The following is a 23642-nucleotide window of genomic DNA, read 5'->3' on the forward strand; positions in this document are numbered from 1 at the left end:
CTTTAAATACCAAGAGTTTGTAAGGACTTACCTGAGAATGTTTGGTCTGGGCAAGATGACTCTTTGCTGTCTAAATAGCTCTCCAAAGACCCTGAAGAATTAGCTCCTGCTTTGGTAAGGTGACTCTACCAGCAGTACTGAAAACCACGAGTGGCCCTGTGAAGGAGATTATCTTGCCTGCCAATACCAGTGCCTTCCTTTCCCTAGGAACATGCTCTAGCAACAAGGGAGTTTTACTTTGTGTGCTGGCAGCTAGATGTCAGCTCTTGGTTGGCTAAGCCATCACTCCCAAGAACTGATTCATAGAAAAGTACACCTTCACTAAATTTGGATTTTATTTCTTTCATTTTCCCTTAGCCTGGAACAAGTGTGATTTATCTATCATTTGCTTGGAGTGCATTATTTCTTTATCGGCTTATTAATAGACATTATCTTCTATGCTATTGGCCTGTGAAATATTATTATTATAAGTTAAAATTCCCACAGAGAACCTATGTTAAATAAATTATTGGCAAAGACAAGCTTAGTCTCTGAGCATGATTTTTGCCACCCAAACAAAACAGGAAAGGGTGGTCTCTTCAAAAAATAATGTTGGGAAAACTGGATAGCTATGTAGGGGAGGAAGACATTTCCTCTACCTGCTTTGGGTTCTTCTGGCCGGAGAACGAATTAAATTCACATGAGACAGAATAACAGGAGAAAATTAAACAAAGCTTATAACATGTATACATGGGAGAGGCTCAGGCAAACAGAGCAACTCACCAAAATGGCTGAAGCCACCACGTTAAATATCATCTTCAGCTAAAGACAAAGGAGGATGTTGGCGGGCGAGAAGTCAGTTACGTGAGGTTACCAGACAAGTACAGTAAACAAGATTCAGGTTATTATGCAGATTTAAGTCCTTGCCTTCCACATTGATTAAGAGTTTCTAGAGATAAGGTCATCCCCCCTCTTCCTGGTACAGAGAGGGAGACACCTTTACAGATGGAGATTTCCTTTACAATGTAAATGTCTCTTAACAAAGGGTAAGTAAATTCTACTTTTCAGAGTTTCTTTCCTCTCTACCGTTTTTAAAAGTAACCAGGCCAAAATAATCCTAATGCCAAAGAGACATATCTTGGGGTGGACAATTCCAGTCCCCCACAGCTACATGTGAAAGAATGAAACTTCTGGCTGGCCATGATGGCCTAGTGGTTACAGTTCGGCATGCTCTACTTCAGCCGCCTCGGTTCAGTTCCTGGGCACAGAATCACACTGCTCGTATGATATTGGCCATGCTGTGGCAATGGCTCACATTAAAAAAAAAGAAGAAGATTGGCAACAGATGTTAGCTCAGGGAGAATCTTTCTCACACACAAAAAAAATAAAAAAAAAATGACAAAACCATAAACTATAAACAAAAATGGTTGTTTCCTACACCATAAACAAAAATCAATTCAGAATGAATTAAGACTTCAACATAACTGAAACCGTAAAACTCCTAGAAGAAAACACAAGAGTTAAGCTACTTGACACTGGTCTTTATAAAAGCTTTTTTAATTTGACACCAAAAGCAAAGGCAACAAAAGCAAAAATAAACAAGTGGAAGTATCTCAAACTAAAAAGCTTCTGCACTGCAAAGGAAACCATCAACAAAATGAAAAGGCAACAGAGGAATGAGAAAAATATTTGTAAACCACATACCCGATAAAGAGTTAACATACAAGGAACTTATATAACTCAATACCTAAAAAGCAAACAATTCAATTAAAAAATAGGCAAAGTACGTGAATAGACATTTCTCAAAAAAAGACATGCAAATCAATATCACTAGTCATCAGGGAAATACAAAGGAAAACTGTAATGAGATATAACCTCTCACTTATTAGGATGGCTCTTATCAAAAAGATAAGAGATGATAAACACCAACGATGGTGTGGAGAAAAGGGAAACTTGTACACTGTTGCTAGGAATGTAAATTAGTGCAACCACTATGGAAAATGGTAGTAAGGTTCCTCCAAAAATTAAAAAAATAAATCTACCAGCACTCCTGCTTCTAATTATATATCCAAAGGAAACAAAATCATTATCTCAAGGAAATATCCTTACTCCCACTTTCACTGCAGCATTATTCACAATAGCCAAAGCATGGAAAAGGCCTGTGTCCATTGATTGATAAATGGATAAAGAAACTGTGGTTTATATATACTATGGAATATTATTCAGCCTTAAAAAAGAATGAAATTCTTTTCTGTGTGTGTGTGTGACTACATCGGTGAAACTGGAGGGCATTTTTCTAAGCGAAATAAGCTGGATGGAGAAAGACAAACACTGTGTGGTATCACTTATACATGGAAGAAAAAGATGTTCATGCCATAACAACAGGGAAATAGAGAATAGAATGGTAGTTTCTAGGGGCTGGAGGGGTAGGGAAAATAGAAAGAAGTTGGTAAAAGTGTACAAACTTTAGTTACAAGATGAATAAAGTCTGAGGATCTAATGTACAAGATGCTGACTATACTTGGTAACACTGTACTGCATAATTGAAATTTGTTAAGACAGTAGAACTTAAATGTTCTCACCAAAAAAAGAAACAAAAAACAAAAAAAGGTAAAGATTTCAGGTGATAGATGTGTTAATTAGCTCCATGGGGGATCCTCTAACAAAGAATACATATATCAAATCATAGCATTAGACACTTTAAATGTCTTATAATTTTATTTTCAATTCTACCTCAATAAAGCTGAAAAACTGTATCAATATGGCTCATCAATTGTAACGAATGTACCAGATTAATGCAAAGTGTTAATAGTATGATAAACTGTGAACTGTGTGCAGAATGAGAGAGGTGTATGTGGGGAGTCTCTGTATTTTCCACTCAATTTTCCTGTAAACCTAAACATGCTCTTAAAAAAATATACTAATTAAAAAACAATCAATATGGAAAACAATGGGGAAATAACAATGGTGTAAAACATTTTTAAAAACTATTATATTAGCAGACTAGAAATGCTATTGAGATTTTGAAAAAGAGAAAGCCAATGGTAGAAACAGACTATAGGAACACAAATCTAAGACAACAGCCATAGTACATGGCTTCCCAAGGGAGTCACCGGAGGAGCTCCAAATCTGGCAAACCCTACACAAAGTTCAAAGATGGATGTGGGTGGTGAGAACTGTATTTGTAAATTGCTGCAGATGCAATCCCTTTCCTTTTCTCCAGAGAGCTAATAGCTGGCAGTTGTGGCCTCTGCTCTTAGGCAAAGTCAGAAATTTTTTGGAAGAAATTGCACTCTATCTCAGAAGTCTAAAGAAGGATATTAATTCTTATGAAAAGAAACAGAGGAAAACCTGAGAGACTGAGGGACTTAAGGAGGTGTGGAGAGGGAGAACGGAGAGAATATAAATCTTTCCCTAAAGTGAAATAAACTAAAATGTTCCTCCAAGATTTTCTTTGCCAGAGCAGTTTTGGGGGTTTTACGGGCCTGCTTATGTCAAATCCACACGCTCTCCAGGGTAGCTGATCTATCCATGCGTGCATTCAGAGGAGAAGCCCTTTAGAGAAATGTGCATGTCACACCTTCGGAGGTAAGTTGCATTAGGCATCTGTACTGAGGGAACTGTGCTTTCGTAAATCTGAATGGAAAAGCGATAGAAAACAGATATTTGAAGAAAACCAACAACATGAACAAAAAAGACTCAGACAAATAAACAGAAAAATGACTTTCGAAGAAATTATTAGAGGACTAGAAAATAATCTTTAAAATTTATATTAGGTATCCACAGAAATTGAGAAAATATTTTATACATAAAACACAAAGAGGCTGCCAAAAAAAGGAGCGAAATAGAAGAAAGACTCCTTGGAAATTAGATGATGACTACTGATATAAAAAATTCACTGGATAAAATGAATAATAAAATGTTAAATGGTAAATATGAAATGAGTCATGGAGAAAATTGAACACAGATCTCAAAGTATATAGAAAACCAGTTGATATATAATCAACTAATATTTGCTAAGGGATCTAAGAATACTCAATGGAGAAAAGACAATCTTCAATAAGTGGTGCTGGGAAAATTGGATATTCACATGCCAAAGAATAAATCTAGACCCCCATCTTACACCACTCACAAAAATTAACTTGAAATGGGTCAAAGCCTTAAATGTGTTAAGGAAGAGGAAATTCCTCCTTCCGTCTTTCTTGTGTTCTGATGGCTGCACTAATAGTAATAAAATTGACACAAGATCAGATTAACAGGAGAAAACACAATTTAATATGTACATATTGGAGGTCATAGAGAAATGATGCTCTTCGAGTGAACAAAGTAGGCAGTTTAAATATGTTTTTACACAAACAATAAATTTTTGAGGAATGGAAGGACAGAGAAACTTAGGTTTGGGGTTCGTAACTAGTGAGGAATTTAAACAGTTTAGGTTTGAGGTAGTAAATTAGCAAAAGTAACAAGGTTTGTTTATACAGGCTTCTCAGCCATGAATTCCCTGGCTTTGTGATAAGGATGCCTCTCTTGGTTCGGGAATGGTAGCTTGCACATGAGAGATGTATTTCCTGCTTTCAGGGGGAAACAGAGAGAAGAGAATGCCTTGTTGTTGTTTTTTTTTTTCTTGCATTGGCTGCTCTCAAGTAACTTTAATGCAAAATCATCAGTATGCCATTGTGGGATATTTTGGGGTGGGCTGCCCTGGGCCCCAACAAATGTAAGACCTGAAATCATAAAAATCCAAGAAGAAAACAGAGGGAAAAAGCTTCTTTTTGATTTTTTAATTATTTAATTTTTTTTGTGGTAACATTGGTTTATAACATTATATAAATTTCAGGTGTGCATCATTATATGTTGATTCCTGTGTAGATTACATCATGTTCACCACCCAAAGACTAGTTACCATCCATCACCATACACATGTACCTAATCACCTTTTTCGCCTTCCTCCCTCCCCGCTTTCCCCTGGTAACCACCAATCCAATCTCTGTCTCTATGTGATTTGTTTATTGTTGTTTTTATCTTCTGCTTCTGAGTGAGATCATATGGTATTTGACTTTCTTTCTCTGACTTATTTCGATTAGCATAATACCCTCAAGGTCCATCCATATTGTCACAAATGGTCAGGTTTCGTTGTTTCTTATGGCTGAGTAGCATTGTGCATATAACCACATCTTCTTTATTCATTTGTCCCTTGATGGGCACTTAGGTTGAAAAACTTCTTGACATGAGTCTTGGAAATGATTTTTTTGGATATGACTCCTAAAGCACAAGCAACAAAATCAAAAATAAGTGGGACTACATCAAACTCAAAAGTTTCTGCACAGCAAAAGAGATGATCAACAAAATGAAAAGGCAGCCTACATGATGGGAGACAATATTCACAAAGCACACATCTGCTAAGGGCTTAATGTTAAAACGATATGAGGAACTCTTACAAGTCAATAGCAAAATAAATATCCTATTAAAAAATGGGCAAAGTCCCTGAATAGACATTTTTCCAAAGAAGATATTCAAATGGTCAAAAAAATGCATGAAAAGGTCTTCAACATCACTAATCATCAGGGATATGCAAATCAAAATCCTAATTAGATATCATCTCACATCTGTTAGGATAGCTATCATCAAGAAGACAAGAGATTAATGCAGCCAAGGATGTGAAGAAAAGGGAACCCTTGTGCAAATTCCACTATGGAAAATAGTATGGTGGTTCCTCAAAAAATTAAAACAATCATATGATCCAGCATTTCCACTTCTGGGAATATAACCAAAGGAAATGACATCAGTATCGCAAAGAGATATCCGCACCCCCATGTTCACTGCAGCATTATTTACAATAGCCAAGACACAGAAACAACCTAAGTGTCCATCCATGGATGAATGGATAAAGAAAGTGTGATTATATACGTATATATAGATATGTATGTATACACAAACACAATGGAGTACTATTCAGCCACAAAAAGAAGGAAGTCCTACTATTTGTTACAAAGTAGATGGACCTTGAGGGCATTATGCTAAGTGAAATAAGTCAGACAGAGAAAGACAGATACTGTACAATCTCACTAATATGGAGAATCTAAAAAAACCAAACTGATAGAAACAGAGATCAGATTTCTGGTTGCCAGAGGTGGGAGGGGAGGAATTGAGTGAAGGTGGTCAAAAGAAACAAACTTCCATTATAAGATAAATAAGTTCTGAGGCATAATGTGCATCATGATGACTATAGTTAACAATGCAGTAGTGCATATTTGAAAATTGCTAAGAAAGTGGCTCTTAAAAGTTCCTATCACAAGGAAAAAAACTGTACCTGTGTGAGGTGATGCAAGTTAACTAAATTTATTGTGATAATTGGTTTTTTTTAATGATTTTTTTTCCTTTTTCTCCCTAAAGACCCCCAGTACACAGTTGCATATTTCTAGTTGTGGGTCCTTCCAGCTGTGGCGTGTGGGACGCCGCCTCAGCACGGCTTGATGAGCAGTGCCATGTGTGCGCCCAGGATCTGAACCGGCAAAACCGTGGGCCACGGAAGTGGAGAGTATGAACTTAACCACTGGGCCACAGGGCCGGCCCCTGATAATTGTTTTTCAGTATATACATATATCAAATCATTATGTTATACACCTTAAACTTATATGATGCTATATGTCAATTATATCGCAATAAAGCTGGAAAAGAAAAGAAAACCAGTTGAGTATTTACTGGGAAAAAATCAAAGAAATAGAGGACAAATCCAGAAAGCACTACGTTAATGTACCAGGATTTCTGTAAAAATAAGAATAAATAAAATTGAGTTGACAGAAACAAATAAAGAAAAATAGGAGAAAAATTCACAGAGCTGAAGAAAGATTTTGTCTTTGATTGAAAGTATGAAACCATATGATAAATAAAAAGACACACCTAAAGCCTCCAGTTTGTGAAATTTCATAACCAAAATTTAAAGAGAAAATACTAAAAAGATTTGGTAGATATTTTCTAATGTTTATATTTCAAGTTAAAAGACATATGAACATAGTATAAATATATAAACACAACAAATATAAAGTTTAAATGCTTGTTACTTAATAAATATAACAAAAATAGTCATATGTGGACATAAAATTTCTATCGTTTTAAAAGCCTAATATAAAAGTCAAATGCACGTCATATTACCATTTTCATCACTGTGATATGTTTTTTCTTTTTATGAATTTGAATTGCCTTGAAAGCTGTGCATAGGTCAACTTCACATTTTTCACTGAAATCATGTAGGATAACCTTTGTAGCAGACTCTGTGCCCAGCCCATATTCGTAACCATTTTCATTTGCTCCTGAGAACTTCCAGCACCAGCCTCTCTGGACCAAAAAGGCTTTTTCCAGAACCTCTGGAGCACTGCTGTGTCAGGCTGTTATTGGGGTGAATTAACACCACCCAGTAGCAGCCCTCAGTAAACGATTCCTGAGAACTGGTGCTTGCCCCTAGTACAAGAATTCCATGGTGTGTGTTTAATAACATTTCCCAAAGTTTTCAAGTAGGATAAACTCCAGTTGTCTGGTGATGGTAGGCCTACTATTGCCCTCTTACTGGCTGCCTTCCCCTCCGGGTACCACTCCCCTGTTCCCTGCCTTGAGCCTCCTGTATGAACTAGGACTTTTCAAATCTCAGCCTCAGGGTCTTTGGAAGAACTCAAACTTAGGGTGTATTTTCAGAAGACTTGAAAAAAACAATAGTGATAAACCACTGTGTGTTTTCACGGACATCTAATGCAAAGGATCTTTTACGGCAATGAAAAAGATTTATCAATGGCCTTCAGTTCCCTGACTAGGGTTTTAATGAAAGAGCAAATATATTTAATTTTAAATCCTTAGAGATGACATCTACCAGCAGAAGCTACTGGTTTAAGAATTAGATAGTACGTTGTGAATGCGCTTGTAGAAGTCTTTCCAGAAAGAGACCTCTAAATTTTCCTTTGAACTCTTTCAAAAATTTTTTTTTTATGGCAATGAAGCAGTAATTGATTTCTAACTAATTCATTCAAATAGCTCCTAAACTTTTGCTCAAGAAATGTCCCATTAATTTGAATCTTTTTTGTTTTTGCTGGCAAACAATTATGATTATTTTCCTTACAGAAATACAACTTAAGTAATGAGAAGTTTAAACATGTATTATAACTTAGTCAGTTTTATTTTAATTATACATATACTAGAGTTTGAAATCCTAAGTTTTCATAACAGAACCAATAAAATGCCCTGCTTGAATAATTTTCTGTCAATATAACCGTATGTTCAGTTATGTTTCTGATCAGGTAAATGTATACTGAATTCAAAAGGAGCGTGAATGACTTGCTTTGTGTTTGTTTTGCTTATAAACAAAATACAATACAATTACATATAAATTTCCAAAAGTATTTACCAGTAAAATTTTGACATGCATAGCATTTCCCTGATATTATAACACTTAAAATCATCAATATTTAAATGAATTACAATTTCTGTCATTAAGATTGATTGTACTCCTGTAAATTGCCTTTCCTCATAATTTTAAAGGGCTCCATTTATTCATCAGCAGGTTAAACTATATATAACATTTAAATTTGAGAAAAAAAAGACTCATTTATCAGTTAAAAGAAACCCCATGAAGATGGCTTCACCCAGATCTCTAACGTTGCTAGTAGAAGATTGTCTTTTTCTTTAAGACAAGAAAATCTGGCTATGTTTACATGTCTCTCTCTTTTCTACTTCTTTCTGGTACTTAGGGTGATATTTTAATTAGAATTTTCAGATTTTTCTCCATTTAAAGAAAAAAACTTATATTTTGCTTTTGAATGTTGTCACCTGTTTAATTTTTCTGGTTTTCATGAAAATATGTATAAGACTTTAATAACAAATGAAAAAGATGATTTTACATGGGGAAAAAAGTAGTCTAAACTCCTGGATGAGTAGTCTTAATTTTACCTATGTATTTAAAAGGCTCCTGGGCATAAATCTCATAGAATTTTGAAGTAATATGAGAAATAATTCTGAGTAATTTTGGAAGATTATACATCGAAAAATATCCAGGAAAATGTTGTGAAGAAAACAATTGCTTAGCATATACTGTTTCTATCAGATGATATTGTATATGTCATAAAGGTACTTGATTTTATATATACAGTATAGCTTTCTCTCTTTCTGAGTGTGTGTATATATTACATATATACATATAAGTAATGTATACACACACAAGCATCTCTCCTTATATTCTGTAAAGTGGCTGCATACACTGAGTTAGTGATATTGAACCATTGCTTCTGGAAGAAATACAGGATCAGTTTCCTGTGAACCTCTGGTGACGTTTTTGTCAATCAACCAACACTTAGCCTTGTTGTATGGGTGTTTCTGTATTGTCGATTCACTGACATTGAACTCAGAGCAAAACACCACTATAGCACACTTGAACTAAGCTTATCTAACACTCGTGTTTTCTCCATAAGAGACATCACAGCCTTTTTGTGTTTAGAAACACTAGTCAGCACTTCAGTGCTATGCATGGGGACCATTTTAAACAGCTTAAACATTAAAGAAAAGCACAAAAATGCAAATTACGTGGCACAAAATACACCATGAAAAGAACTGTTGTTTGCAGAGATGAAACAAGAAGGTAGAGCGTCTCCTTGTTTGAACTAAGCTGGGAATGTGCACAATGGGTGATTCAAATTTTTCATCACCCTATACATGTCTGCATATGACCACAAAAGTGACATGAGTGTTGATTTTAGAGAGTAGGCAAATTCACAAATATGGAATGTGTGAATAATGAGGATCAACTGTATATATATATGCAAATATTTATATATAACTAGATAGTAGAATAATATTTACTTTTATTTTTTTCTAAAAATATTTTTCTATAATATACATATTGTCTTAAAAAGTGAATTGTCTGTTTGTGTAAGTCAAAACCAGTGAAATATCAGGCAAGTTTATATGGTTCTAATAAACATTTATCTTTTTTTTTTGCTAAAGGAAGAACACAACCACAAAATTAATTCAAAAAGAGAAAAGCTTTCATTATCAAAAAATTCACTCATAAATTGAATGTCAAATTTTGATACTATCAGATATATATCTTCTTGCAGTATTTGTTTAGTTTCTTATTCATATCACTTTGATTATTGAGAACATTATACTTTTTCTAATTGTATTTATCTTAATAATAGTGTTATATTCATAGAAACATACATTCAAATTCAATAGAAGGGTAATTCAGAATTTAAAATAGTCATTTTTACTCCTCCTATATCCTACTAAAAGTCCAATTTTGTGTTTCTTTTTTTGATTTTTGTCCACCAAAAACATGTATTTTGAAATGTTTTTGATTAAACAAAATTTAACTGCTTTCAATTCTGAGATAAACATGAAACTACATAAAGTATGCATTATAATTGAACAAATAAATTATGACTATTACCATGTGGATTGTTTGTTTTCAGTATCTTATTTGAAACATACCATCTTTTCCAATGTCTTCATGGGCTTTGTATATGTCCACTTCCAAGATCAAGGACAGCAAATAGAATATTGCCATGCCCATGAAGTCTTTTTTTTTTTAAAGATTGGCACCTGAGTTAACATTTGTCGCTAATCTTCCTTTTTTTTCCTTCTTCTTCTTCTCCCCAAGGACCCCCAGTATATGGTTGTATATTCTAGTTGTGAGTGCCTCTGGTTGTGCTCTGTGGGACGCCACCTCAGCATGGCCTGATGAGCAGTGCCAGGTCCGTCCGCATCCAGGATCAGAACCAGCAAAGCCCTGGGCTGCCGAAGGGGAGCATGTGAACTTAACCACTGGGCCACGGGGACAGGCCAGCCCCTGCCCATGAAGTCTTAATGGTAGCTATGTAGTAACATCTCCTTGGGATTTTATTTTACATTTCTTTGATTACAAATGAGGTTCACAACATATTTTTTCTCTATTTTTATTGGCTTTTGTGATGTCTATTTCAGTCTTTCTCTCTTTTTTTCTATTTCTTATGTATTCCAGAAATTCTATATTCTGGATTCTGGACATTTATCATTTTTATGAGTTTTAACTATCTTCTCCCATTCATTCTCTTTATGCAGTCATTTGAAGAAATGAAGTTCTCATTTTAATATAATTGAATTTATTAACCATTTCTTTGAAAGAGTGCATTTTATATCTTATTTAAAACATATGTAACTTCCTGGGGTCATGATGATATTTCAATAATATTTTCTGGAAGTGTATTGATTTATTTATTACAATAGGTCTATTATTGACTGAAAATTGAATTTTGTTATGTTACGGTATGAGATGGAGATGCAAACTTATTTCTTTCCATATGGATGCACAATTGTCCTAGCACCACTTATTGAAAAGAGTGTCTTTTCCCAATTATCCTGGGGTGGTATTTTTGACATAAATCTGATATTTACATATTGTTGGATCTGTTTCTAGCATCTCTAAACTCTTGCATTTTTCTATTTGTACCTTACTTCACTATTACTACATTGCTTATAAAGTTTAGATTTATAAAAGTGTAGATAATTGTTTGGGTAAATGCTCCACTATGTATTTTTTAAATCTTTTCTGTAATAGATTTTTATTTAAATTTTCTTGCTATGTTTAGCCGTATGCTATCCATTTAATTTTAGAATCAATATTTCAAGTCTTATAATAATTTACTAAGCAGCACATTTATTTTCGTATCTTTGTTTTATTTTATGATATATTTCTAAAGGAAAGTTCCTTTGAATAAATATAACAAAACTGTGCAAAACTTTTATAGGAAAAATTTTAAAACTTCATTGAGATACATTAAATAAATAGAGAAATACAACTTGTTAATGGATTGGAATTATTAATTATTTTAAGATTATAATTATTATAAGGTGAGTACACATGTAACTACTATTTTCATCAAGAAACAGAACTTTAACAGCCAGTTCAGAAGTCTCTCATGAGCCTAAATCCAATCACAGCCACCTCTTCTCCTCCTACCCTAAGTAAAGACTATTCTATGATGCTAACACTTTCTTAGTGTCTTTTGATCGTTTTGTCATGCAAATGTGCATCACTAGTCAAATAATTTAGTCTCTCTCACTAACATTCTGTGCCTTTCAAGTTTCTCTTAATTTACAACCCCACTCGTTCTTTCCTTTATTTTATGTTGTATCTGCTGAGAACATATACCCTCTAACATAAAATTACTCTGTTTGAAACTTGCCTGTTTTATTTTTATATTCTATGTTTTTCCTTCTATTTATTTTTCTTACCTTACTGCATTGGTTAGACCTCCTGTACAATGTAGAATAGAAATGGGGATGATGGGCGTCTTTGTCGTTTTTCCATTTCAAAGCCCAATTTTCAATATTTTGCCATAAAATGCATTCGTTTCTGTAGGTTCTATGTAGATAGATTATTAGATAACAAAAATTTCCTTCTATTCCTGCTAAGAAACATTCTTCTTCATTTTAAACAGATGTTTAATATTATCAAATAAGTTTTGCAACTATTCAGAGCTCACTGAACTTAACCACTTGGCCACAGGGCCGGCCCCCTTTCGGTAATATTTTAAAAGTATATTTCTTCATCTCATTTTGGTAAATAATTTGACTGCAATTAAAATTCTAGACTTGAAATAACTTTTTCTCAGAACTTCAAAGGTCATGCTTTGTTGTCTTTTAGCTTTTCATACTGCTACTGAGATGTCTGATGCAAATTTTGCTGTTTGTTGGAATCTTGCATATTGAAGAAAGAGAGGCAGTGTTTCCTTCTAGGTAGATGTAATATTTTACTGAACGAAAATATCACATTGTTTGCAGAATTTGGTCTCCTTCAGAGTTGGATGGGGGATGTATTTGGGGAGGGGTTCACAGAGATCTTCAAATGCATCTGTAATTACTTCTTTCATAAACAACAATATTTGAAGAAGTAGGTACAAGTTGAAATACATTAAATATAGTTTGTATTATTCTCTGGACTCTTCTGAATTTCCAACACACACATACATATATGTTTGTACGTATCACATGTTTGATGACAGAAACCACATTTCTTTGCAGATTTATTCTTTGAAACACAATTATATCACTTTGCAATTTTTTCTTCAAGTTTAGTCTAAATACAATCAAGAACATACACAAAATAAATATTTTCAGGGAATGATACCAATCAATGCATGAATGTATCGATGAGACAGAAGTTAAATCAAATGAAAGAGACAAAAATGATGCAAGATTAACATGCAGAAATGTTTATGTATCATCAATTTTACTAGAATTTATTAAAATTTAAAGTGTTACCGCTAACTTATGCATTTGTTAAATGGAGAAATTTGTCTGTAGTGTGAATACGTTTGGTAGAATACATTTTCACAAGTAAAGTGTTCCTTGGATTCTTCTCTTTTGGTAACGTAGATAAATGACAGAGAAATAAAAATTGCATAATTGTGAATAGACTGAAAAAGTTTCTTTCATTAGTTTGCTTTTGATTTATCAACTGTTGTACATTGGTGCAGCTACAAACCTTCCCAATTTGAACTATTCTTCTTGAACATGTGATGCAAAAATTAATTCTTCACATAAAACATAGCGAGGAGATGTGCCACTGTACTCATTAGCTATTTTTGGGGAAATGTTCAGTTTATAAAATTGTCAAGTTTCCTAGCGATTACTTTTCCATTGGAACAAAAGTACATTTGTGTGGTTTTGTAATTATAATCATCTCTGTGTGTTCTCCATATGCTCTACTACTTGAGGAACCTATAGTCTTCTTGCTGCTTTTTTGTTATTAGAGTTTATTTTTATGTTTTTAGATTTCCTAGATTTTCTATTTGGGCAGTATAAGACTTCTGAAACCCTGTTTTTACCTTTTAACAACAGCTTTGACATAATATATTGGAAAAATATCGAAAATAAAAAAATAAGTAGACAAGTTTTAAATATTACCAGCACCCAGAAGTTGTCACCCTTAACATTTTGGAATACATGTTTTCAGTTTTATCAATGTGTAAACTATTTTTTAAGTTATGCAAGAATTAAATGATCCCACATATCTTTGAAAAATAAATTATAAAAGTAGAGAGAAAGCTAAAGTTCCCTAGATATCAAAACTCATATAGATTTCTCCAAACATAGGAAAGAGTATCAGCTGATAGCAGCAAAGGAAAATTGAAGTCCTCCTCTGTGTCATTTCAAGACATGGAAGGGTTCCATTTTGTTTGATTTGTCTATTTGTGATTTTATTCACCAAAGTATCCTTACTTAAATTATAGTTTCATTATATAACTTGATGATTATTAAAAGTATCTGCCTTTGTTCTTTTATTCAAAATTATCTTATCTACTATTACATATAAATTTTAGGATTAGCTCTTAAGTGTCATAAAACATCCTTTTAGGATTTTGATGGCAATCATGCTGAAAGTATAAAAGAATCTGTGAAGAATTGATACTTTTCCACAAAGCCCTTACATCCATTAACATGGTATATATCATCATTTATTGAAAAGTCCTTTCAGCAATTGACAGACATGTGTCTACTTTTTTTTTAAAAAAAAAAAAGATTTCTGTTCCTCTGGTATTTATTTTATACCAACACTTGCCAATATTAATGTAGTAGCAGCTGTCATTTCAAGAAACATAAGTTTGTTTGTTTTACATTAAGCCTATATGCAAAATGTTAGTGCTGAATGAACATAAGGCATTTTTTAAAGAATGAGGGATATTCCCTTCAAGTGTTAACTTTGACAGATGTCATAAATTGTGTTTTTCAATTCTCTAGAATTTTTGAAGAGGTAATCATATTATCACAGATTTGTTTGTTTTTTATGGGGATTTTTGTGTTTAACACTAACAAACACTTTATGATTCATAGAGTTTAGAACACTGAGGTAGACATAAATTAAATAATTTGCAACAGATTCCTGCTACTCAAAGTTAGACTCAAAGCCCATAGCATAGACTCCTTAGAAATACAGAATCCCAGGTCCCATCTCAGGTCTATGACTGCAGGCCAGGTAACCATTAGTAAATTGTGAGAGCGTTTTCTGAAACTATTTTCCAGACTGCTGGTCTAGAAAAATGAATAGATGTAATCTGAACATATAATAAGTCAATTGTAAATAACATTTTACAATTCTTAAAACAATACCATACATATAATTTCATTTAAACTCACAGACACCCTGAAGAGTAGAATAAACATGGTGTGGAAGATGAACTCCATTTTAAAGATAACGAAATTCATGTTCAGAAAAAGTAAATGATTTAAACAATCTCCGAGTTGATAATTACTGGTCCTATCTTCAGAATCCTAGTTTAGGGCAGTTTCTTAGTCTTCTATACGGCCACATCTTTGAAAGAATACGACCAGTGGTCACTATTCTTTTCTCTTTTTTCCCTATTTTTTTGAAGTTCCTTTCATTCTGAATTATTTTTATAACGTTTATATTAGTAAACACTACTATATTATTACATTAGTGAATATAACATTTATATTAGTAAAATACTGTATGTCAGTACAACTAAACAGTGTTATTATTGGGCAAGAATAAAATCACCACTAATTCAACCTGCTGAGAGACATGACAATGAGAGAGATATGGTCTGCTTTGTAAATCCTAGTAGCAGGAGCTTAGATTCCTCTATATGACATTGGAAATCCTAAAACTCCCCACAGGTCCAATTTCAGCTATTATCATTAAAATGCTATTGTGGCTTTTACAAGACTTTACTGGATACATTTTCATAAGCGGGCTTTAATACAATCTATTCACAGGTTTTACACTTAACTATAATTTCAGCAAACAACCAAATAGGTTATGCAATGACAAGATGAAACATGGTTTAATGCCATTGTATTCGACATTGAACTCATGAACAGACAAGAGTATTTAAGAGAAGGATGTGAAGTTTTTACTATAAGGCATTTACCATTTATTAGTTTTCTTGTTTTCAGTCATTAAGATAGCTTCATTTGCAGCATACACGCTTTGCCAAAGTACTAATAGCTGCATCATTAAGGATACAATAAATGCATGCTTTTGAGGAAACTGAAAAAACAAATTTTGTGAAATCTGTTTGATTCAGAAAGATTATCACTGCAAGCACAGCACGTCGGTCAATTACATGAGAAGCTAAAACAAAAGCGTGAAGAAAATGCCTAAATACTAGAATACTTACTACTTTCTGATTCTAAAAAGTAATTAATAAGCAAGACAAAGAAAGGCATAATGCTTAAAGAATAAAAAAAAGAAGTTTACTCATTTTTTTAAACAAGAACCAAAACAGATATGTTACACTCTCTCTCTAATGAGGCTTATTTTTCATGGCCGTAACTTTATTTTAGAATTATTACATGCTATATGGTTAAAAAAGACATGTTTTGGGCATAAATAATCTTTGGAAAATGCTCACAACAAATACTTTTATCAGTGATTGAATTAGTATTATTCTGCATTCTCTTCCTATTGTATTGTATATACTCTAACATATGCATGTGTATAAATTATTGAAAGGGTTGAACTCAAGGGGATTACAAAATAAAAGTGGCTTTATTTTATCAACAATCATTGCCTTTTAACCAGAATAATGATGAATAATTTAGAATGTTTATCTATTGAGTGGGTGATCTAGCAGAAAAGAAGAAAGGTTGAGGGAGGGGAAAAATTCAGTACATCAATAAAGGAAAAGAATTTCTGGCTGCAAAGTTGGCACTACACAGTTAGCATTAAGTAAACTTGAGTTTCTCTTCTCATAAATATTATGAAAACAAGTCTTAGCCTGATAAACTGTTTCTTAGTATTGAAACACTGTATACAAGATAGTGATAATTATAGGCTTTGGAATCCTAACTAAACTGCTTCCAAAGTATGGGATGTTATTTTTCTATAGCGCTAACAATTTCTTCAGACCTCAGTTTTCCCGTCTTAAACAGATATAAGGAGAATACCTGTCAAAAATATGCTTTGGGGATTAAATGCAATCATTAATATTTTTCGTCACACATCATTATTCTTTTCAATTCCCTAATTTAAATGAAAAAACAGATTTACCTTAAAATACTGCTTTCCTTATAATGCTCTGAAGAGAAGGTTTTTCTCTTTGTTTTGCAACCACTATTTGGAACTAGAAGGTTGGGGCAACTTTTGTTTTATTCTCCCATATATTTTCTTTTTTTTTTTGGTGAGAAAGATTGGCCCTGAGGTAACATCTGTTGCCAATCTCTTTTTTTTTTTACCTCTCCAAAGCCCCAGTACATAATTGTACATTTTAGTTGTACATCCTTCTAATTCTTCTCTGTGTGATGCTACCTCAGTATGGCTTGATGAGCAGTGCTAGGTCCTCGCCCAGGATCCCAACTGGCGAAGCCCTGGCCACCAAAGTTGAGCACATGAAATTAACCACTACATCACTGGGCTGGCCCTTCCCATATATTTTCATTTAATATTTTGTACTTTTATATGCTATCTTTGAATATTACCTTATTCTCTTTCTTGTAGCCATTTTATATCAGCATCCATATTCCTGGTATACTTGGGACTTGGGCTACGGTTGTACAATCTTTGATATCTCCTGCCAATGGAATGTGTAATACTTACATCTGTGGAGTTTACTGGTGGATCCAATCTTCTTTAGCCACCTATGTTGGTGTCACAGTTTTGCTCTTGCCATTGTGAATTATTTCACCTCTAAAATCTAAAATCTCAAACATAAAAGCCTGCACTATGTAACAAATTTTGTTTGTCTCACTTCTTTTTCATATTCTCTTCCAGCATACCTATTCTCAAATGCATTGTGACTTCTAATTCAGGGGTGAAAAATACTTTTTATCAATAGTCTACTAATTGATAGTGGCTGCTTGGAGCCCTGTACTGAGAATACTGAACCTGAGGTCAGGGCTCTGCAGGGACCACTCGTGATCAATTATCAGTGTTTGAGATAAAGCAGAAGAGAATGGTTGCATATGTGTCAAATACATGGAATTCCTTCAACCTTTCCTCTTCCATAAAACTATCATTCTTTTTCTGAATGCACCTTTCTCATTACATAGTATTCAGGTCAGAGGGTATTAGAAATCAGTGCTATCATTTTACCAGTTCCATCGGTTAACTTACATGTTGGCCATTATTCCTACCCACTGAATGGTCAATTTTCTGCATGCAAGCTTCTATATTTGGAGAAATAAATTTAAACAGTGTATTTATTGATTGCATTACACACTTCCCCTTGAACTTAGGCAAGTTTGTGAGTGTTGTAATCACTTAAAAAAAAAGATGTTATGTAACTTCTGGATTACACATAAAATGCATGACTCATTTTCTCTCTCTCTTTCCCTCTCTCTGCCTCCTTCCCCCTCCAACACCTCTACCTATCTCTCAGTGCAAGTCCTTGAAACCAAAGCCCCATGCTATAAAAGAAGCCTAGACCACATGGAGAGGAAGCATGTACGTGTTTGAGCTGACAATCTCAGCTAAGATTTTGGGTTATTGACAGTATCAATTGCTAAATATGTGTGTGAGCAAGCTCTTAAAATTGTACTGTGGATTACTGAGTGGCTATTGAGCACTTGAAATGTACTATTTCAAGTTGAGATATGCTAGAAATATGTACTGGATTTCAAAGATTTAATAGGATTTTTAAAAAAGTAAAACATTTCATTAATATTTTAATACTGACTACATGATGACATGATAACACTATGTATACTGTTAAACCATTATTACATTAACTTTACCTATTTCTTTTTACTTTTTCTTTAGTGTGGTGTTAAAAAATGATTACAGAAGACAATTTAGGTGATACAAAACAAACTTTATTTAACACTTCATGAAGCAGGTAGTGTTCTTTCAAGAACTGCAAATTGGGCAGAAGGCAAGAAGCTTTTATAGTATAACAGATAAAGAACAAAAAAGAGACAATTGGAAAGTATCTGATTGGCTGGGGCACATCGCCAACCTTGTTTGGGGTGAGAAGGCCTGGAGTTGGCTTGGCCTTTGGGGATTGGCTGACTGGATATACAGCAGCTCCCCTTCTCTGTGAGGGATACGCTCCAAGACCCTGAAACCTTGGACACTACTGAACCCTGTATATACATGTTTTTTCCTATGCATATATACCTACGATAAAGTTTAATTTATGATTTAGGCACAGGAAGAGATTAACAACAATAACTAATAGAAAATCAAACAATTATAACAATATACCGTAATAAAATTTACCGTAATTCTTAGAAACCTCAGCGTACGGTTTTGGTTTTTTTTTCTTATTAAGTGGAGAACTTTAAACTTTTCACGTAAAGGAAGCACTTTATGGCTTTTCTTTGGCACATCCAAATTGCCGGCATCACCGCTCTTGTGCTTTGGGGCCATTATTAAGTAAAATAAGGGTTACTTGAACACAAGCACTGCGATACCACTACACTGGATCTGATAACTCGGCTACTAAGCGATTAACGGGTAGGTAGTATATACAGCAATGGAAAGCTGGACTAAGGGGTGATTCACATCCGGGGCGAGACAGGGCAAAGCGAATTGAGATTTTATCATGCCACTCAGAAGTCATGCAGTTTAAAATTTATGAGTTGCTTATTTGTGGAATTTTCCATGTAATGTTTTTGGACCACAGTTGATCACGGGTGACTGAAACCCTGGAAAGGGAAATCGTGGATAACGGGGAGACGACTGTACTGTGTTTCTGGTCAAGCAAATATTCAAAAGGGCAGGAGTGGCTCCATCTTGGGCCTAGAAATTTATTTCAACAGTGGTAACTACAATTTTTAAAATTACATATGTGACTTGCAATATATTTCCCTCAGACAGCAATGCTTTAGAGGGTTCCATCTGCCAGCCTTTGAGATGTCCCAAGTTTACTAATGCCAGCTTACCCTGCTGAGCTCTGTCCAAACCACAGATTTGTGAGTAAAATAAATGTCATTGTTGAAACTGCTGTGTTTGGGGTTATTTGTTGAGTATGTATAACCTAATCTCTGATAGTAATGAGAAATTTTTTTAAAATTATGAAGTGTATGTGAAATATATTCAGATATTTAGAAACATTGTGAAATAAAACATATATACAAAAAGAATATGAAAATATCTATGTACAGTTGTATGTATAATGAATATTTATATAACTACCAGCCAGAAAAGAAATCAAACGTTACTATGCCTCAAAAATTCCCTCCTTATATTCCTTTCCAAGATCTCATTCCACTTCATTCCCTCCAGAAGTAACCAATATCTTAAATTCTATTATTTTATTTTCTTTGTTATTACTACCACTTATATTTCACCAAACAAAGCACTGATTTGTCTATTTTTCAACTTACGTAAATGGATTCAGGCTGTATATTTCTATGATTTTTCTTGGTTGACTGAATATTATTTGTAAGTATTATTTGTGATTCATATTGATGCTTGTGACTGTTGGCTATTTATTCTCATTGCTGTGTAGTGCACTATAGTATGAATATTCTACAATATATATTTTTATACCCTCTGTTCTTGTTGAAAATTTGGGTTATTTCCAGGTTTTGGTAATACAAATCATATTTGCTAAAATATCGTGTATATATTGCATGAGTTTTGCATATTTTCTCTATATGAATATATTTTGCATATAAGTTTCTCTTATGCACATACCTAGTAATGGAACAGCTGAATCATGGTATATACTGATGTTCTGTGTTACCAGAATTAGGCATTACTACGCAATGCCCAACTGTTTTCCAATGTGGTTTTGCTAAATTACACCACCACCTTTTGTGGATGAGTTCCCTGTGCTCCAAACACTAACAACACTTGGAAGTGTCAGAAATCTAAAGTTTGACTTCATGTTAGCAAAACTTGGAATTGCCAGAAATCTAAAGTTTGACTTCCTTATGTTTGTAGAAAGGCATTTCATTAGAGTTTCAATTCATATTTCTTTAGTAAATAATTAGCTTGAACATCTTTTTGTATACTTATTAGCCATTTGTACTTTCACTATGTAATATTTTTGTTCATTTCTTTGCCAGTTTTTCATTTTCATTTTACTCATTGGTTCATAAGAAGTTTATATATTGTGGATAATCAGTCTAATTGTTCATATGCATATGCATACTGAAATATGTATTCACCATGGATTTGGTGAACAGAGATTCCTAATTTTAATGTAGATTAATCTCTCTGTTTTAGGATCTCCCTCTCTCCCCAGTGAACACATTCTATTGTCTTTTTAAATGATGTTCTTTTCCTTTCCCATTTAGATCTTAATTTCACACTCAGAGCTTAATTTTGTTTGTAGTAGTAGGTAGTGGTCCACTTTCTTGCCTCCCTTCCCCACATCCCTTGCTTCTTTCTTTTCTTCCCTCCTTCCTTCCTTCTCTCTCTCTCTTTACTTTCATTTCAGCATATGAATGGCCAATTATCTCAGGAACATTTATGGATAGTTGCATGTTTTCACAGTGTCATGTAAGACCATTTCTATCACATACAATGAATTCATGTGTGTGGTGAGATTGTTTCTAAGCTTTCTGGTTTGTTCCTTTGATCTAGTTGTTTATCAGCATGCCATTACCATTCACTGACTTAATTATAATAGTTATAGTAGTTAGTGATATCTAATAGAACAGGTACAGGCACCTTATTTTTCTTCCTCAAGAGTGAATGTCTTAGCTGTCCTTCGACTTTTGTATTTCTTTATATTTTTTTTAATCAATTTGTCAATTTAAATGTCCCTCCTAAACTTTTTTGTTTTGTTTTGTTTTGGTGAGGAAGATTGTTCCTGAGCTAACACCTGTTGCTAATCTTCCTCTTTTTGCTTAAGGAGGAGTGGCCCAGAGTGAACATCTGTGCCCATCTTCCTCCATTTTGTATGTGGGGTGCCTCCACAGTATGGCTTGATGAGTGGTGTAGGTCCATGCCCAGGATCTGAACCCTTGAACCTGGGCCATGAAAGCAAAGGAAACTGAATTTAACCACTACGTCACCAGGCCAGCCCCATCCCTACTAAACTTTTGATTAGAATTATCTTAAACTTAGAGAAAAATGTGAAATTTAGGCTATTTGGTCTTCCTTTCTAAGATGTGTTATATTCCTCCATTCAGCTTTTAAAATATTATTCAATTAAGTTTAATGCATTTTAAAATAAATGTTATTCACATCTTTATTAGACTTTTTATAGAAATATTCTTATATTTTAAAATGTGGCTTTAAAAAATGCAATAAATATTTCCAGGCCTAAATATTTATCCTATATCCATCAACCTATTTAACTTCTCTTAGCAATTCTAAAATTTAGTTGTATATTTTTTGTTTTTCATAATGAAAACATATTAATTTTTACAATCATATTACCTGCAAATATTGGCAGTTTAATTTTTGCTTTTTTCTAACCCATATTCACTTTATTAATTTTTCTTGGTATATTGTGCTGATTTTGTTTGTATGTGAGATATGACAAAGTACTACCAAAACCTTTGTATATTTTTACTATTTTTAATGCTACGACTAATACTTCATGATTTCTTACAGACTGAAATTTATTACACTTCTAGTTGCCCTTGAAAATGTAGTAAATAATTGCTGGCCTTCTAAATTTTCCTTAATTAGTGTTTCTCTACATTTGTTTAAATAACATTATCCTAAAGATAATATATTTAAGACTTCTCAATATCTTTTTAAAATTCAGGTTTCCCAATGTTTAAGGGAAAGAATGAATATTGATAGTGTCAAAATAATTAATAATAAAGTTGTTATGTATTCATGAATAAAGGGTTAGATTTCTGCAGGCTCTTATTTTCAAGTTTTAAAAGAGTTCATTTACAACATTCCTAAAGTAAATTTGATCTCTTTCGTTCTCTTCAGTGTAAATTATTTTTATTCACATTATCAGAACTGAAATATGATTCTATTTTTCTAAGATGTGTAAGGAATTACTTGGTCCCATTGAAGCCAGTAGTCCCAGCTCCAAGCAGAAAGGTTTAATTTTATTTTTTTGATTACTTGATACAAAACTATCTTCAGTGATGTTTTGTATGTTTAACAAGAAAGTAGTTAAGAATGTAGTTATAGGGGCTGGCCCCGTGGCTGAGTGGTTAAGTTCACACACTCCGCTTCAGTGGCCCAGGGTTTTGCTGGTTTGGATCCTGGGTACAGACATGCCACCACTCGTCAGGCCACACTGAGGCGGCATCCCACATAACACAGCCAGAGGCACTCACAACTAGAACATGCAGCCATGTACTGGGGGGCTTTGGGGAGAAGAAGAAGAAGAAAAAAAAAGAAGATTGGCTACAGCTGTTAGCTCAGGTGCCAATCTCTAAATAAAAAGAACGTAGTTATATATAAGGTGCTTTGGTTAAATTAAGAATGTTTTTAAAGATCATATGTGTTTAATCTAGTCAAATAATTAATTTTATAGAATCTTAACTGCATTCTTATTTTATCTGGCATAAAATATGTTTTTACTTTTGTTGAACTTTCAAACTTTCCACTTATGATATTGGCAATTTTGCACATAACAGTCTTTGAAAACTGTAGCTTTTATTAGTAAGTCTCTAATGCCAAAAATTCATGACCAAAATGTCAAACATTGGTCTGAGGTTGTCTTTCACAAAGTTCAATTAATTTTATTAAAAATTGCTTAATAAAATAACTACAAACAAAATAATTGAGCTGTCTCCATAAAGCTTTACCTTGATTC

This window comes from Equus asinus, chromosome 2 (assembly GCF_041296235.1).
Source record: "Equus asinus isolate D_3611 breed Donkey chromosome 2, EquAss-T2T_v2, whole genome shotgun sequence".
NCBI lineage: Eukaryota > Metazoa > Chordata > Mammalia > Perissodactyla > Equidae > Equus > Equus asinus.